This window comes from Diplotaxodon limnothrissa, linkage group LG23 (assembly GCF_057381915.1).
Source record: "Diplotaxodon limnothrissa isolate DT_005_m linkage group LG23, D_limnothrissa_male_GT1.1, whole genome shotgun sequence".
NCBI lineage: Eukaryota > Metazoa > Chordata > Actinopteri > Cichliformes > Cichlidae > Diplotaxodon > Diplotaxodon limnothrissa.
In genome coordinates this window covers 28,844,512-28,861,706 of record NC_140617.1, presented here as the reverse complement: position 1 = coordinate 28,861,706, position 17,195 = coordinate 28,844,512, and the positions used below count along the sequence as shown (strand labels likewise).

Here is a 17,195-nt window from a genome sequence, read left to right as displayed (position 1 = left end):
GTCTGTAATAATGAGAAGGCGGGGTATCATCTGGTTAATTTAATCAGCCCTAATAGTTCCCAGTAAATTATTTCAAATCTTGACTAAATTTTAATTAAATTATTTTGATCTAAATACTGCTGATGGTAATAAAATACTACCAAGAACAAGAAAAAGCCCAATGGATGCTGGAAATATGAAAGTATGTCTTTTGAGAATCAAGTCACACAACTTCTGGTTGTAGGGTCTATAAATCCACGTTAAGGCTATGTACCCGGGTATTTTTGAAAACGCAGATTTTTCTATGCGTTTGCACCTTTATCCACACGTAAACGGCGTTTTCGGTCACTGAAAACAGAGATTTTTAAAAACACCTGCCAGGGTTGATATTTTCGAAAACTCTGTTTTTGCATTTAGGAGTGGATGAAGAAAACAGAAAACGCAGGTCAAAGGTGTGCGCCTTTTTTGACGTCACACTGTGCGCCACGTTATTGTTTTGGTGAAATGAATTTCTACTTAGATAAAATACGGTTACTGTTAACTTTACTCTCTGTAGTGTTTACATGCTTACATACAACACAGTTTCTGTCCCTCCACACATAGTATCAGCTCTGCTTCTATGCGCCATCTTTGTTTACTCTTTCCCACCCAGGGATTGGTCAACATTCCTACAGGTTAGGAATATATTGCCGCAACTTTGGCATGTTCCTAGCAGTGATGGGTCAGTCGCGAACGAAATGGTTGTTAGAGCCGGATCTTTGACGTGAGCTGTGTTTTGTTTTTTCCTTTCTCTCACCCTCTCTCTTGCACTTTTTTCCGCTTCACTCTGCATGCCAGCCTTGTGCTTTACGCTGGGAAGAGGAGGGAGGGGCGGTAGTTACACTCAGTAGCACAGGAATAGAGAAGGAGGGAGAGACAGAGAAAGAGCCAGGGACAAAAACGTCACATTAGAAAGGTATAGTAATCATCCACAACTATTTTCAGTTGCAGATGATAAAGGATTCAGAAAGTTTATTCATGCAGGTCCATATGACAGAGAATATGCATCTTCTTTTAGTTTTCATATTATAATTTACATTTAATTGTGTTGTGGTTTGCAGTGTTTTGTGTTGTTTCACTTTAAATTTGTAAAAGGAAAAAGCTGAATATTTAAATAGTTAAAAGTTGAAATGTGACTAGTAAATTTTTGTATTATATGATTTATTTATTACATTTTATGTGGAGTGAATAAATAAAAGTATATTTACGGTGGCCCCTACAGACAAAGCACGTACAAACCCTGAATCACGTACAAACTCCAAAACACGTACAAACTCCAAAACACGTAAAAACACATACAAACTCCGAAGCACGTACAAACTCCAAAACACGTAAAAACTCAGAAGCACATAAAAACTCAAAACACGTACAAAACACAACAGGAGTGCTCCAGGATGCTAGGCACTGTGTTGAGCTTTTGTTACCTAGTGGCTACACAAGCCAGCAAGTACCAACGACCGGATTTGGTGTGTGGTAGTAACAGGTAAATGAATTTTTTTTAAATTATTTTACTATATATGAATGCTTGCGTATAAATACACAAACAATACACATATGCTTTCATGCTTTCAATTGTGTAATTTAAGTGATCTAGGTAGTTCTGTTTTGGAAGTTCAGTTCATGCTAGAAATGTGTTTTGGAGTTTGTATGTGCTTTGTCTCTAGGGGCCACCGCATATATTTATATATAAACATATAAAGAGCCGGTTCTCTAAAAAGAGCCGGAAATCCCATCACTAGTTCCTAGCAGCGTTTTCCTTCGTTTTTGCGTTTATGTCTGGGCAGGATTTTTTTTTTAAAAACGAAAACGGAAAATCTCAGTTTTCAAAAATACCCGTGGACGTAGCCCACACTAATGCGTTTTCGTTTGAAAACGTATCGTTTTCTCTCCGTTTTGGCCTCCCATCCACACTGAGACAGCGTTATCCTCAAGGAAAAACGCAGCGTTTTGAAAACGCTCTCGAAAACGCATACATTTCAAAACAGAACTGCCCCGTCGCAGTATGGACACTCGAAAACGCAGACTTTCTAAAACAATGATGCATTTTAGTCATGTGACAAATTAAACAAAGATTGCGGAGGGCATTGTATAGCAGTTGTTTTGATTGCTCTCAATTTTGACAGCCCTAAAGAAGATTATTATCAGTTTGTACATGTTCCAGATAGCTTTTCTTAAAATTCTTTAATTCTCACTCGCTTTTGCACATGCGCAGGACTGGAAACTTTTAACTGTGAAGACGACTGAAAACGCTGACGTGGAGCGTTTTCAGACGAAAACGCCTTTTTCAAATCTATCAGGGCTAGTGTGGACGTAGTGCTCACCAGCCAATGTTGATGAAGAAATGCTTAGAGGGATCCAAACTTCAAGTACTGGTGTTTATTCAAACACATCAAAACAAACACAAGTGTTCATTTCCAAGTATAGGATTATTTGCAATCGCCATAATGACTATATGGGTTACTTGGTCTGCAGTGAACATGCTTCCTCTGCCCCCAGCATCTGGTCATCTAGCAATTCTGTAAAGTAACAATTTCAGTATTTTTACATCAATGGTATTGGTGTGTTTCTCATTGGCATATGGCAGTGCTACAAATCTTTGTGCGAAGTGACTGTACTAACCGATTCTCATTTCAAGATGTCCTTATGGTACTTGCTACAGTGTAGCGGCTCGAGTTAGGCTGGACCCGTTGGCCAGCTACCCTCAGGGTCATTCCACGGTTGATTACATGGTCCACTATTGTAGCTCTGATGTCATCAGCAATTCTATTTCTTACTCTTCCTACCCTTCCTCTCCCCCCTCCTCATCTTCCTCTCCCCCCTCCTCGTCTTCCTCTTGCTCCTCCTTGTCCTTGTCATCCTCTTCATCCTACTTCTTCACCTCCACGTCCTCTTCCTCGGCCTCCTCTACTTCTCACTCTTTCTGCTCCCTCCATTGTACTCCGCACACACAGCTTACCTGTATTGTAGTGCTTAGGCTGATTGCAAAGTGAACTAATTATCTAAAAAAGTTTTCACATGTGAAAGTGTGCCAGACAGTTGGCAAATTAGTGTTAATGATAGCCATACATGTGTATACTTTTGCTAGGAGTGTGTTGGAAATTTGGTAATTGAGTGTTGTGCAGTGAATTGTGCCTACAGTTTTGCAAAGTGTGTGTTACAAAATTGCAAACTGAGTGCAAAGCAGTTTTTGTGCTTTTAGTTTTGCAAACTCAGTGAGTGGTTTTGCTATAAGTCTGAATAGTTTTAGAGATTGTGCTACAGGAATCACAGTTAGGGTTTAAGCATTCAGAAAAAACTGTAACACCTCACGACCAGCTCCCGATCATCAATCGCTCGTGAGGGTGTTACCACAGGCGCTCACACTGCTCACGCACAAACACGTAAACGTCGGTGAAAAAGACGGAGCAGCACGGCAGTGCTGCGTGTGATCTGGACACAAGCGATGGAGGCACAACTTGTAGAACTTTGGAAAGCTCATCCGAGCCTTTTCCATGTGGCATCACAAAATTATCACGACCACAACAACCGTGAAAATAGTTGGATTTACATTGCTGCTCAATCACAGCTGCCTGATCAATGTTTTTCATTAGCAATTTAGCAAAGTTGATGGTGGTGGTGTGTCTGTGTGAGTGAAAGACAGAGAGAGCAAGCGACAGATTTTCTGTTATAACGTTCATTTTATGGAGGCACAGTGTGAGCACTCAGGTCGCATCAGAGCATCGGGCGGTATAGTGTGAGACCCTGCATCGTGACCTACGAACTTCTAACCCCTGTGAGTCAATCGTGCAGTTTGAGCAGGAGCTGAATAACGTGACTGAAAAAATCGCACAGTGTCCGCCCAGCATTAGGTGTACTGTCATCCGAGACTTGCACCGCAGTGTGTTTGTTTCCCTGTTGGCCATGCGTGTTGTTGTGGTCATCTGTTGTCTTCCGGTATTTTCTCCGCAAGCAACCTTTCCTCGACCAATGAGATGAGCGGTAATCTGAATTGTCATACTCGAATTGTCATAAGTGTGCTGTCAGCTCATTGGTCACAAAGCAGGAGAGGGGCTGGGAATTATGTTTTCAAACAAAGTGTTAATTCCATTAAAAGTTATAGACTACTTTTGATTCTCACTGTATTACGGGACAAAGTGCGTCCCTTATTAGCTCAATACGGGACGTGTACTTTTGTTTTGAAATACGGGATGATTCCGTATTTTAAGGGACGGTTGGCAACCCTATGGGTGAGGGAAGGGAGCCAGGACAGAAACATGCATGATAGCATCACACAGTTGTTGCAGATTTGCCAGCTGCACATCCAAGATGAGAATCTTCCTTTTCATGGGCTTTACCCACTCCGTTTGCCAGGCTGCCTGCCTACCTATTGTGCAACTACTGAATAGCTCAATAAAGATTTGGAGTTGTATTTCAAACCTCATTCAGTCTCTCACTATGTGAAGCACCCACTGTGGGTGGAACTGGGGTTACAGTAGTAACCACAGAATATTTTCCAGTCTTGTGTGTTTGTTACAGTTATACTTACCTGGACTTCAAAAGATTCAGACAGGATATGTTGGACAGAGTAGAAAACTATAGCCCAGGTTTAACCACTTTCACTACTTCTTTTCATACTACATGAAGACATTTATTTATGGTATTTATTTCCCACCTCTGCAACCTAAAGATGTAATAACTTGGGAGATATTGCATCTTTCATCATTGCGTTACATAATCGTTCCGACTGTGAGGCATACCTTCTGAATTAATTAGCAGGTCGCTGCTAAAAATGTGATATTAAGTCTGCAAGGCTTTTTCAATCATCTCATGAGTAAGTTAATAAAAACTTTTAATTTGCTGAAGGTGTAATGCTGATAGGCAAAGCCCCATCTGTAAATCATATTCATGTTTAGGGAAATTTTGTTCCATTCAAATATTAATTTGGAGTGAGATTATAGCAATATATGTCCAGGTAACAATAACAGAGAAAATTTTAATTTAAAATCTTGACAGTCTTTAGGGCGTTATTGTCATTTTTCATGTAGTTTTGGATGTCCCCATCTTCACTCTTTTTCTTGCAGTCTGAGAGTAGCCTGCAGGAATCAGAGCATTAGGATTTCTTCAATAATTACTAGCTTTCAGTCATTTGCTCTGCTCTCTCCAACTCCTCATCATTTTCTCAGTATGAAAGCTGCTTTAACCAAATATTTCCTATTTTTTATCACAATTTTATACAACTCCAGGTAGGAAAAATGTACATGCAATGTAAATATTTAGTATAAAAGATCCTTTATTCCTTCCAGCTTGGTATTGTTTTTCAAGCAGTAAAGAATAGTAGAGATGCTGCAGCTGTCCATGGTGCTAAAACATATCATTCTTCACTGACTTCACATAGCGCTGATTATCTACTTATCATTGACTTCCCTCATTTAAAGTAGTACTTAAGTTGGAAAAAAATATTTTATTCTCTCACTGTTACCATATGCAATGCTGTGCAAACCTCTTAAGCTACCTCTTTTATATTTTTAAAATATTTGACAGAGAACAGAGCAAAAGTCAGAAACATCCAAAGAAGAGCTTTGCATGTCCTTCAAAAAGCCTGGAGAACTATTCCTGAAGACTACTTAAAGAAATTACAAGACAGCTGTCTAAGAGACTGTGCTGAAGAATAAAGGTGGTCACACCAAATACTGACTTTCAGGCTCGTTAGAATTATACAAACTGTTTTTTTGTTTTTTTACCTTATATGCTGGATTTCCATGTATGTTTGCTCATGTTTCAATTAATCTCAATACCTTCCTCTCATTTTTCTAGCAACATACAGAAATGTGAAGGCACACTTTTCCAGCACAGTGCTGTATTTAGATACAGTCCCCATCAAAGGTTTAAGACCATTTGAAAAATGGCAAGAAAAATCGTATTTACTGTCACGGCTGCCGATGCGAGCCGCGTGGTGTTGAAGGAAAAGGGCCCAAAATTCAGGCAGCAGACTGATGAAGTGTGATGTTTATTTACAAAGTGGCAGTGGCAAAAACAGGTAACAGACCATGAGAAATTATTGAAGGGAACCTAAACTGGGAAAAACTAAAGGGCAAACTTGAAACCATCATGAAGCGGGGTGAAATGCAGCGAGCCGCAGAGTAACGAACAGGACGCCATGGAACACAGACGAGCCAACAACAAACGCAGACCGACACCCACTATATATACAAACACAAGGAGACCAGGAAATGACATACAGGTGGGAGACACAGCTGATTCTAATACACATAATGACTGGAGGATACAAGCTGAACACAATGACCACAGACACAGACCTTTAGAATAAAACAGGAAATCCAAAACATGAACTCAGAGACATAAACCAGGCACAAGGGGAGGACACAGGATACCAAAATCAGAATAAACTAGCACAGAGGAAAATAATCATATAAAACCCAAAACGCTGGGTCAACGACCCAGCACCATGACATTTTCCATGGTTGGATCTTAACAAGGTTCCAAGTACAGCTTCAACATGCAACAAGAAGAAATGGGAGTGAGGCAAAACATTTTTTAAGCATGTAATTTATTGAAAACAACGCTTAAACTGAAACAGGTCGTTTTAAAGCTGATCAAAAGTTCACCTCCAAAAAAACCCGTAAACCCCCCAAAACAAAAATCAAAGTTCCAAACATGAACTCAGTAGACTGCAGCGAGAACTGCCAGCATCTGAGCCAGCCAGACTCTGTCTGTCTCTCTCATCATGGTCACCTAAATGCACAGTAATGGCAGGTTTTGTAATAAGGCAGATCGCGCTAACATAATATGCACTGTTAGCTGATTATTTACCTGCCGCATTAACGGGAAAGGACGTACAAAAGTTACCGCTGCTGCTGGGTTGAGATTCACGAGTCCGGAGCGGAATTAAAAACATGACATTCATTTACAGTTTTTTCTGATTGCTTAAGCACATTTTTTGTAACTATTGGCTAATTTTGCAAAACTCTTCACACAAATAAGAAAACCTGTCACCCAATAATCAAAACATTGTAGTTCTCTTGTAAAAGCAAACACAGCTAGATTAACTCTTCACACCTTCGTAAAAATGGTGTTTCCGTATCAAACAGTACACACAAGCCATCATCTACTAAGCACACAATGCACCAACTGCACACTGATGGTATGAATACAAAACACATCTGGCTTTTGCTTTCTCTGTGCACAAGGTAGGCTATGTCAGTTTGAGCTCATACTTCTGTCATAGATCCATAAGCATAGAGGGATCCAAACGTCAAGTACTTGGGCCTGTGCTTCGTACCGCGCTAAGTGAGTTAGCTGGATTAGATTGTTGACGATTTCGCGTGATCCTGGATCGTTCGGTTCCCCGAAGCCCATCCGGGACTTGCTGTCATAGCAACAGAGCCGTAAGCGTAAACCTGCTGGGGAGCAGGTTTACTTTATGTAAACAGGATTAGATCGCGGCCACGCAGGTATGTCCGCGTCATTCATACGAAAGCAACAGCGATATTCCACCACTGTTTCACCATAAATAAATAACATCAATGTAACTAAAGACAATGCAGCACTTGATCCTTTTATTGATTTCACACAGATACATACAGGTCATTCCCTAAAAAAGGGAAATGTACTATTAACATTCTATTACATGTATGTGATTATTACAGATGTAATTCATATTTCAGAGTAGTAATTGTAAATTACTTCGTGTAATCAAGATGAGAGACCACGGCTATAAAAGCGAAGGTGGATTTGGGAAGTCTGTCGCAGTCATATCCTGTCCGTTTACGCGAGCAACCCATTGCGGAAGGTGCGAGATTGATAAGGAGAGTCCTCAGAATTCAGCGTATATTGCGGGACAGACAGGATCCTTTAGCTCAGCGCGACAGTGTGCTCATAGAGAGATATCGATTTTCCCGTGAGGGTATTATTCACTTAACCAACTTGTTGACGAGGGGGTGCAGGACCACCACCTGTCTTTTTTTTTTGCTCTGCCCTTTTCTTGGTTGCTGTTATGAACAAACAAACAGAGTATTCCAGGGTCTCTTTCCAAGAGACGAAAAGCAATATAAGTGATAAATATTACCATTCTGTAGAATATTCTTATATTTCACGTTTACCTGTTCCCATGTTCTAGTGGGTCCTGTTGTGGCTCTAATGTATAACATATTATAATATAATATAATGTAATATAATATTGGATAATATGGTGTGATATGATAAATCTACCCTACCGCCTACTGGTGTTGGCCAGAGGGGCCGATGGCGCAATATGGCAGCCTGGCTTCTGTCAGTCTGCCCCAGGGCAGCTGTGGCTACAACCGTAGCTGCCTCCACCAGTGTGTGAATGTGAGAGTGAATGAATAGTGGCATTGTAAAGCGCTTTGGGTGCCTTGAAAAGCGCTATATAAATCCACTCCATTATTATTGTTATTATTGGATTACTTACGAGTTTGATTTGTCAGCAACTTTCTGCCAGCCCTCTCTCCTTGCTTTTGCAGCCTTTGCAGTGTTCCCTTGCGTTTTAATTAAACTCTGAAACTCCTGAAATCCCTCACTCAAGAGTTCTTGCTCTGCTGCCGAAAAATACCGAGCGCGCTCCTTCGCCATTTTCGCCAACCAATCAGCGGGTTGCCGATCACTGTTTCTGCTATCGATGCGTATCCCCTTTTACGGTACCCAGTGATCTCACATTACTTCATCCAGCTGTACTAATCGTCAACAGCAGGTGTGTTCGGGGAACCGGATTAGCGAGCTCACGGTTAGCGCGATGATTTGATCTTGGATGTTTCATTTGATCTTGGATGTAGTAAGCGACGTACGAAGCACAGGGCCCTGGTGTTTATTCAAACACATCAAAACAAACACAAGTGTTTATTTCCAAGTATAGGATTATTTGCAATCGCCATAATGACTATATGGGTTACTTGGTCTGCAGTGAACATGCTTCCTCTGCCCCCAGCATCTGGTCATCTAGCAATTCTGTAAAGTAACAATTTCAGTATTTTTACATCAATGGTATTGGTGTGTTTCTCATTGGCATATGGCAGTGCTACAAATCTTTGTGCGAAGTGACTGTACTAACCGATTCTCATTTCAAGATGTCCTTATGGTGTTGGCCAGCTACCCTCAGGGTCATTCCACGGTTGATTACATGGTCCACTATTGTAGCTCTGATGTCATCAGCAATTCTATTTCTTACTCTTCCTACCCTTCCTCTCCCCCCTCCTCATCTTCCTCTGCCCCCTCCTCGTCAACCTCTTGCTCCTCCTTGTCCTTGTCGTCCTCTTCATCCTACTTCTTCACCTCCACGTCCTCTTCCTCGGCCTCCTCTACTTCTCACTCTTTCTGCTCCCTCCATTGTACTCCGCACACACAGCTTACCTGTATTATAGTGCTTAGGCTGATTGCAAAGTGAACTAATTATCTAAAAAAGTTTTCACATGTGAAAGTGTGCCAGACAGTTGGCAAATTAGTGTTAATGATAGCCATACATGTGTATACTTTTGCTAGGAGTGTGTTGGAAATTTGGTAATTGAGTGTTGTGCAGTGAATTGTGCCTACAGTTTTGCAAAGTGTGTGTTACAAAATTGCAAACTGAGTGCAAAGCAGTTTTTGTGCTTTTAGTTTTGCAAACTCAGTGAGTGGTTTTGCTATAAGTCTGAATAGTTTTAGAGATTGTGCTACAGGAATCACAGTTAGGGTTTAAGCATTCAGAAAAAACTGTAAGGTCATCGTGTGTTTTGTGAGCAAATGCTTTTGCATATTCGTAGTGTCTCCTCCCTTAAATTAAACATCTACTTTGCAAGTATTGCAAGTTGCCCTGTTGTCATCCGTTCTCGTAAAGTATAATCAAACTTTTGAGCGTTTGAGCCGCTTAGGCGCCATGTTTCCTGCCAGGTAAATGACATTCCGCAATGTGGTGACGTCATTCGGGGCGACTGGAATCGATAAAGGAATCGTTTGCAACAATGGCAAACAATTCCAAGGAATTGAAACAGTGGGAACCGGTTCTCAACAAGAACCGGTTTTTGATACCCATCCCTATTGTTGATCACTTCCAAAATTTGTTGCAGCATGTTTGATGTAAGCGTTTCCATGAGGTGAGTGGGAACATTTCTCAAAGTGGTGAAGATGGCTGCACAAAGGGCATCTACTGAATGGAACTGTTGTTCATTTTTGTACCCAGTCAATGAATGGGTCTGTTTTCATACAAAAGGCATTAAGTGCAACAAAACAGTCAGCTAAGCCAAACTTTACTCAACTCATTCTTCTTGCTTCCTCCACTTCTGTACCATTGATTCATTAATGCTGAATTCTCTCGCAAGCTGCTCTATTCCCATGTTGTTGCCGTATGTTAATGACTAACCTTGTATTGTGGATGGATTATCTCAGTTGTTCTCCTGACTGAAGTCTGGTCTGTTACAGCATCCTGCCATGCAATTGCATTTGTCCCTAACCATCAGGAACCCTTCCGTTAACTTTTATCGAGTGAAAAAAAGTTAGCATTCATCCTCCAGCTTCACTGTGTTTATGTTATGATAACGTAGCTCTGTCGCTAGCGATCACGTAGCACATCATTATATACCAGTTAGCCCAACTTCAGTAACCCTAAAAAAGTCAGTTTTCGGTCTTCATTTATGTTGGAAGTGATAGCAGGGTATTCCATAGGTCCCTCATCCTATTCATGTAACCCCTTCTGCCAGGGTTTCTTGTATAGCAGCATTCCAACAACGCCCTATTTTCATCTCTTGCCCACCAATGCCTTCTTGTTCCAGTAGTTGATCCGGGCGACGTCCGAGCTGGTATGCATATATACATACACAAAAGTGTATAAACAAACAATATAATATACAATCTAATATATATATTACATATACCCCAAAAAGTTGATTCTGTTCATCTGGATGTTTTCAGTGGGAGAAACGTTTCGTCACTCATCCAAGTGACTTCTTCAGTCTCAGCTGACTGCAGGTTTCAATCTTATAAACAGGACATTTGCATAATGACTGAAACCAGCCCACTGAAGGAACAGTGGGCTGGGAGGTCAGTTCCTTAATCGTAATTATGCAAAAGAGAAAAAAAAAAGAAAAAGAAGAAAAAAAAAAAAAAAAAAAAAAAAAAAAAGGAAGTGATAGCAGAGCTGTACGTTTTAATTTTTTCACAAATCACTCAGTCTGCACATGGTATGTCATGTTTAGGTGGAAGTTGGCAAGCTAACTTCCTGCTAACTTCTATCTCTGTTAAATTTAATAAATTCTGTTTTCATGGATGTTAAAATTAATTGGTACACCTGGTAAAGCAGCAACACTGATCATTTTATTAAAGATGAAAGAAATTAGACAGTTTTAAATTCTCAGTGATGCTGCAGTGTTCGTTTGGCTTTGGGACCTGAAGTGGACAGAGTTTTGGAAGCAGATTACTCCTGACTATGGTAGCTGTAATACCCAGACAATCAATCAAGCGGTGCGGCTTCATAGCTTACTAAAGTTGTACTAAAACAGTTTTTGACAGATTTTTGAGCGCTGTGTATCACATCTGTTCAAGGTCAGTAAGCACAAGCAGAATTCATACATAAGGCGCACCTAATGTCGAAGAGCAAGGGCTGATAATAGGTTATCAGCAGCTCCCGAACTGAGTCTCTGGAGGTTGCCTGGAGTTCCTTTGCCAACAGGGTCCATTGAGAGGGATAATTTGAAGTCGTTCTTGCCTGACTGGTAAGTTGGAACAAGAAGTCTATGCAAACCAAACTTGGGTTGGACATCGTATCTGCATTAAGTCAAGATGTTGTTGAGAGGAGACTTTGTAGAGTGGCGTGAATTCGGCGGCACAATTGGGAGACTTAGAATTGTCCCCTGCCAGCGCCAGTGGGTGACTAAATATATGTTTACAGACATTGCTGGTAAACCCGTGTGTCTTATTAGTGGAGCTAATGTGGCTGTAATTAAGGAATTTAATTTAAGACGGCACTACGAGACAAAAGAAGAGCGGTCCATTTTGGGGGAAGATGGTGTCTTGAGCCTCGCTTGATACACAGTACGTGGCAAAGGCAACCCATCCATTGTCTACCGCTTGTCCCTTTCAGGTAAGCCGGAGCTGGGTCAAAACACCGTTTTTAGGATCTCCTGTGGCACTCTTCACCTCCAAAGCCCGTTCAGGGCTTAAATACCTGGGGACTCGCCTTTGTTTATCCAAGCTGAATTTCTTTTCTGTGCAGCTTCGAGAAATCGTCCATTTTCCAGTTGCCCGTCAGTCTCGTTGGCGCAGTAGGCAGCGCGTCAGTCTCATAAAGGTCGCAAATTCGGCAGGACAATTGGCAGACTTGTAAGGGCTGGTGGCTCAGCAGTAGAACTGTCGCCTGCCACCCGTGAATCTCGAAATCAGAAGGTAGTGACTTGTAGCCTCACCCAAGCGATGTGCTTTGATGCACAGCACGTGACAGAGTTTGTGCATCCATTTTAAGCGTCTTGAGAGGAGACTTTGGAGAGTGGAATGAATTCAGCGGGACAATTTTCAGATGTGCAAGGGTTATTAGCTCAGCGGTAGAATTGTCGCCTGCCATGAGTAAGTCTCGAAAACTGGAGGTGTTGAGCTCTATCCTCACGCGAGGCATGTGTTGATGCGCAGTTTGGCCACACATTTTTTGGATGTCCTGTCACACACTTCACCTTCAAGATGGCAGCCCATCCTGGGCTTGAAGAACTGGCAAGTCTGCTTCATTTGTTGACGGCTTCAAAGAATGGTTCGTTTTGGGGGGAGATTGTGCCTTGAGCCTCGCTTGATACACAGTACGTGGCAAAGGTAACCCATCCATTGTCTATCGCTTGTCCCTTTCGGGTAAGCCGGAGCTGGGTCAAAACACAGTTTCCCTGACCGGGAATCGAACCCGGGCCGCGGCGGTGAGCTCGCCGAATCCTGACCACTAGACCATCAGTGAGGTGCGACGGAGTTGTCATGATGAGTGACGCGTGGCTGTATCGGGCTATATTTTCCATTGCGCCTCGAGAGGAGCGCTTGGGCAATGGCACGAATTCGGTGAGAAAACTGTCACTTCCGTGACCATTGGTGGTTCAGTGGTAGAATTCTCGCCTGCCACGTGGGAGGCCCTGGTTCGATTCCCGGCCAATGCAGAGATCCTTTATGCGTGGGGTCTTGGGGGGCATTAAGTTTGTTCTCGCTCACGGCCAGACGGCATCAAGATTTGGAACAAGAAGTCTGTGCAAACCAAACTTGGGTTGGACATCGTATCTGCATTAAGTCAAGATGTTGTTGAGAGGAGACTTTGTACAGTGGCGCGAATTCGGCGGCACAATTGGCAGACTTAGAATTGTCCCCTGCCAGCGCCAGTGGGTGACTAAATATATGTTTACAGACATTGCTGGTAAACCCGTGTGTCTTATTAGTGCAGCCAATGTGGCTGTAATTAAGGAATTTAATTTAAGACGGCACTACGAGACAAAAGAAGAGCGGTCCGTTTTGGGGGAAGATGGTGTCTTGAGCCTCGCTTGATACACAGTACGTGGCAAAGGCAACCCATCCATTGTCTACCGCTTGTCCCTTTCAGGTAAGCCGGAGCTGGGTCAAAACACCGTTTTTAGGATCTCCTGTGGCACTCTTCACCTCCAAAGCCCGTTCAGGGCTTAAATACCTGGGGAATCGCCTTTGTTTATCCAAGCTGAATTTCTTTTCTGTGCAGCTTTGAGAAATCGTCCATTTTCCACTTGCCCGTCAGTCTCGTTGGCACAGTAGGCAGCGCTTCAGTCTCATAATCTGAAGGTCGTGAGTTCAAGCCTCACACGAGGCAGGTCTTTTGGTACAGAGTTGGTCCATCCATTTTGTACAGCTTCTACCCATTTCGAGGACTCTGAAGCATAAGAACCATCCGTTTGTAGTGGATTTTCAGCCTCCTCTGATGCGAGATCTAGAACAGGGATCAATCCAAATCATTCTACCATTGCCCGTGGAAAGCCTTCCCATCTGTTTGATTTCAAGACTCACACGTGGCAGGCGATCCTCCCCTATGGATTCGTGCTGGCCCTCTGGAACCACTTCATCCAACTTTCACCACAATTCCTCTTTCTTTTCTCAGGTCAGAATTGCGGGACACCACACGTTGGCTCCCAAATGACTCCTACCTGTTATTTCTTCTTGGACACTTTGTCCAGGTAGCCCATCCTGGGCTTGAAGAACTGGCAAGTCTGCTTCATTTTTTGTCGGCTTCAAAGAATGGTTCGTTTTGGGGGGAGATTGTGCCTTGAGCCTCGCTTGATACACAGTACGTGGCAAAGGCAACCCATCCATTGTCTATCGCTTGTCCCTTTCGGGTAAGCCGGAGGTGGGTCAAAACACAGTTTCCCTGACCGGGAATCGAACCCGGGCCGCGGCGGTGAGAGCGCCGAATCCTGACCACTAGACCATCAGGGAGGTGTGACAGAGTTGTCTTGATGAGTGACGCGTGGCTGTATCGGGCTATATTTTCCATTGCGCCTCGAGAGGAGCGCTTGGGCAATGGCACGAATTCGGTGAGAAAACTGTCACTTCCGTGACCATTGGTGGTTCAGTGGTAGAATTCTCGCCTGCCACGTTGGAGGCCCGGGTTCGATTCCCGGCCAATGCAGAGATCCTTTATGCGTGGGGTCTTGGGGGGCATTAAGTTTGTTCTCGCTCACGGCCAGACGGCATCAAGATTTGGAACAAGAAGTCTGTGCAAACCAAACTTGGGTTGGACATCGTATCTGCATTAAGTCAAGATGTTGTTGAGAGGAGACTTTGTACAGTGGCGCGAATTCGGCGGCACAATTGGCAGACTTAGAATTGTCTCCTGCCAGCGCCAGTGGGTGACTAAATATATGTTTACAGACATTGCTGGTAAACCCGTGTGTCTTATTAGTGCAGCCAATGTGGCTGTAATTAAGGAATTTAATTTAAGACGGCACTACGAGACAAAAGAAGAGCGGTCCGTTTTGGGGGAAGATGGTGTCTTGAGCCTCGCTTGATACACAGTACGTGGCAAAGGCAACCCATCCATTGTCTACCGCTTGTCCCTTTCAGGTAAGCCGGAGCTGGGTCAAAACACCGTTTTTAGGATCTCCTGTGGCACTCTTCACCTCCAAAGCCCGTTCAGGGCTTAAATACCTGGGGAATCGCCTTTGTTTATCCAAGCTGAATTTCTTTTCTGTGCAGCTTCGAGAAATCGTCCATTTTCCACTTGCCCGTCAGTCTCGTTGGCGCAGTAGGCAGCGCGTCAGTCTCATAATCTGAAGGTCGTGAGTTCGAGCCTCACACGAGGCAGGTGTTTTGGTACAGAGTTGGTCCATCCATTTTGTACAGCTTCTACCCATTTCGAGGACTCTGAAGCATAAGAACCATCCGTTTGTAGTGGATTTTCAGCCTCCTCTGATGCGAGATCTAGAACAGGGATCAATCCAAATCATTCTACCATTGCCCGTGGAAAGCCTTCCCATCTGTTTGATTTCAAGACTCACACGTGGCAGGCGATCCTCCCCTATGGATTCGTGCTGGCCCTCTGGAACCACTTCATCCAACTTTCACCACAATTCCTCTTTCTTTTCTCAGGTCAGAATTGCGGGACACCACACGTTGGCTCCCAAATGACTCCTACCTGTTATTTCTTCTTGGACACTTTGTCCAGGTAGGGTTAGGAATGTCTTTGCATTGGAAGCGGATGAGCAAGGACTGATAATTGGTTATCAGCAGCTCCCGAGCTGAGTCTCTGGAGGTTGCCTGGAGTTCCTTTGCCAACGGGGTCCATTGAGAGGGATAATTTGAAGTCATTCTTGCCTGACTGTTAAGTTGGAACAAGAAGTCTATGCAAACCAAACTTGGGTTGGACATCGTGTCTGCATTAAGTCAAGATGTTGTTGATTTAATCACTGAGCACAGCCTTGATTTTATGTTTTTAACTGAAACTTGGTTGGACCAAAGTAACAGTGGAGCTGTTCTCATCGAGACGACCCCTCCTAACTACAGTTTTATCAGTGAGGTCAGGGCGAGCAGGAGAGGAGGAGGGGTTGCTGTCTTATTTAATGAATCATTTCAATGTAAGCAGCTATCTCCTGGAAGTTTTCAGTCTTTTGAATATGTGGCTTTACAGCTGAAGGCCCCATCCAAAGTTGTGTTTCTTAATGTTTACAGGCCTCCCAAATACTGCACAGACTTTTTCAATGACCTCAGTGAACTGCTGTCTGTGATCTGTGTTGATTTTGACTGTGTAATTATTGCTGGGGATTTTAACATTCATGTGGACAACCCTCAGGACAAAGGGACTAAAGACCTGAGTAACACTCTGGGCAACTTTGGGCTGACTCAGCATGTAACAGAGGCCACACATAATAGAGGACACACTCTTGACCTACTGATCTCCAAAGGCCTGAGCATTTCAAAGGTTACTGTGTCTGATGTGGGCCTGTCTGATCATTACTGTGTTTTCTTTGAAAGTAAAATCTCAGCCCACACAAATATATCAACAACAGTGATCACAAAACGGTGTATAACTGAACACAGTAGTGCAATTTTTAACCAGGTCTTCCCATTAACACCTGACCTGTCCAGAGGGTCAGTCAATGAGCTCGTCAATAGCTTCAATGCTAACATGTTAAATGTAATGGACACTATTGCTCCCATTAAGGTGAAGGTTATCTCTGGAAGGAAAAAGTCTCCATGGAGAAACTCCACACTGGTGAAAAATGAAAAAAGAGAGTGTAGGAAAGCTGAGCGCAGATGGAGAAAAACAAACCTCCAGGTTCATTATGACATTTATAAAGAGAAACTTCACAATTATAATTTACAACTGAGGAATGCAAGGAGGTCCTACTTCTCTGACATCATCACTAAAAACAGCCATAATGCTCGGGTCTTATTTTCTACAGTTGACAGGCTAACAAACCCTCCTGTGTCAGTGGCAGCTGAACTTCATTCGACCATGGCCTGCAATGACTTTGCCAAATTCTTCACTGAAAAAATCCAAAAAATTAGACAAGCAATTGGTACATCAACAGCAGATCCAGGATATGTACTGTGTCCACCAAAAAACTGTTTAAACACCATGAAACAGTTTCAACCTATTAACAGCAAAGACCTGGAGGACATCTTAGGTCAACTGAACTCCTCCTCCTGCTGTTTAGATGTCCTGCCAACAAGTTTTTTCAAAAAGGTCTCAAAGACTTTAGAGTCAGACC

General features: G+C 42.9%; 5 non-coding genes across 5 annotated transcripts; 4 read left to right on the top strand and 1 right to left on the bottom strand.

The window, feature by feature from the left end:
* Nucleotides 1-13,056: 13,056 nt before the first annotated feature.
* trnag-gcc (transfer RNA glycine (anticodon GCC)) lies at nucleotides 13,057-13,127 on the top strand. Its single transcript has one exon. It is a non-coding gene; the product is annotated as a tRNA-Gly (tRNA).
* Nucleotides 13,128-13,728: 601 nt separating this feature from the next.
* trnam-cau (transfer RNA methionine (anticodon CAU)) lies at nucleotides 13,729-13,801 on the top strand. The gene has a single exon. It is a non-coding gene; the product is annotated as a tRNA-Met (tRNA).
* Nucleotides 13,802-14,349: 548 nt separating this feature from the next.
* Nucleotides 14,350-14,421, bottom strand: trnae-cuc (transfer RNA glutamic acid (anticodon CUC)). Its single transcript has one exon. It is a non-coding gene; the product is annotated as a tRNA-Glu (tRNA).
* Nucleotides 14,422-14,543: 122 nt separating this feature from the next.
* trnag-gcc (transfer RNA glycine (anticodon GCC)) lies at nucleotides 14,544-14,614 on the top strand. The gene has a single exon. It is a non-coding gene; the product is annotated as a tRNA-Gly (tRNA).
* Nucleotides 14,615-15,215: 601 nt separating this feature from the next.
* On the top strand, nucleotides 15,216-15,288 carry trnam-cau (transfer RNA methionine (anticodon CAU)). Its single transcript has one exon. It is a non-coding gene; the product is annotated as a tRNA-Met (tRNA).
* The last annotated feature ends 1,907 nt before the right edge of the window (nucleotides 15,289-17,195 follow it).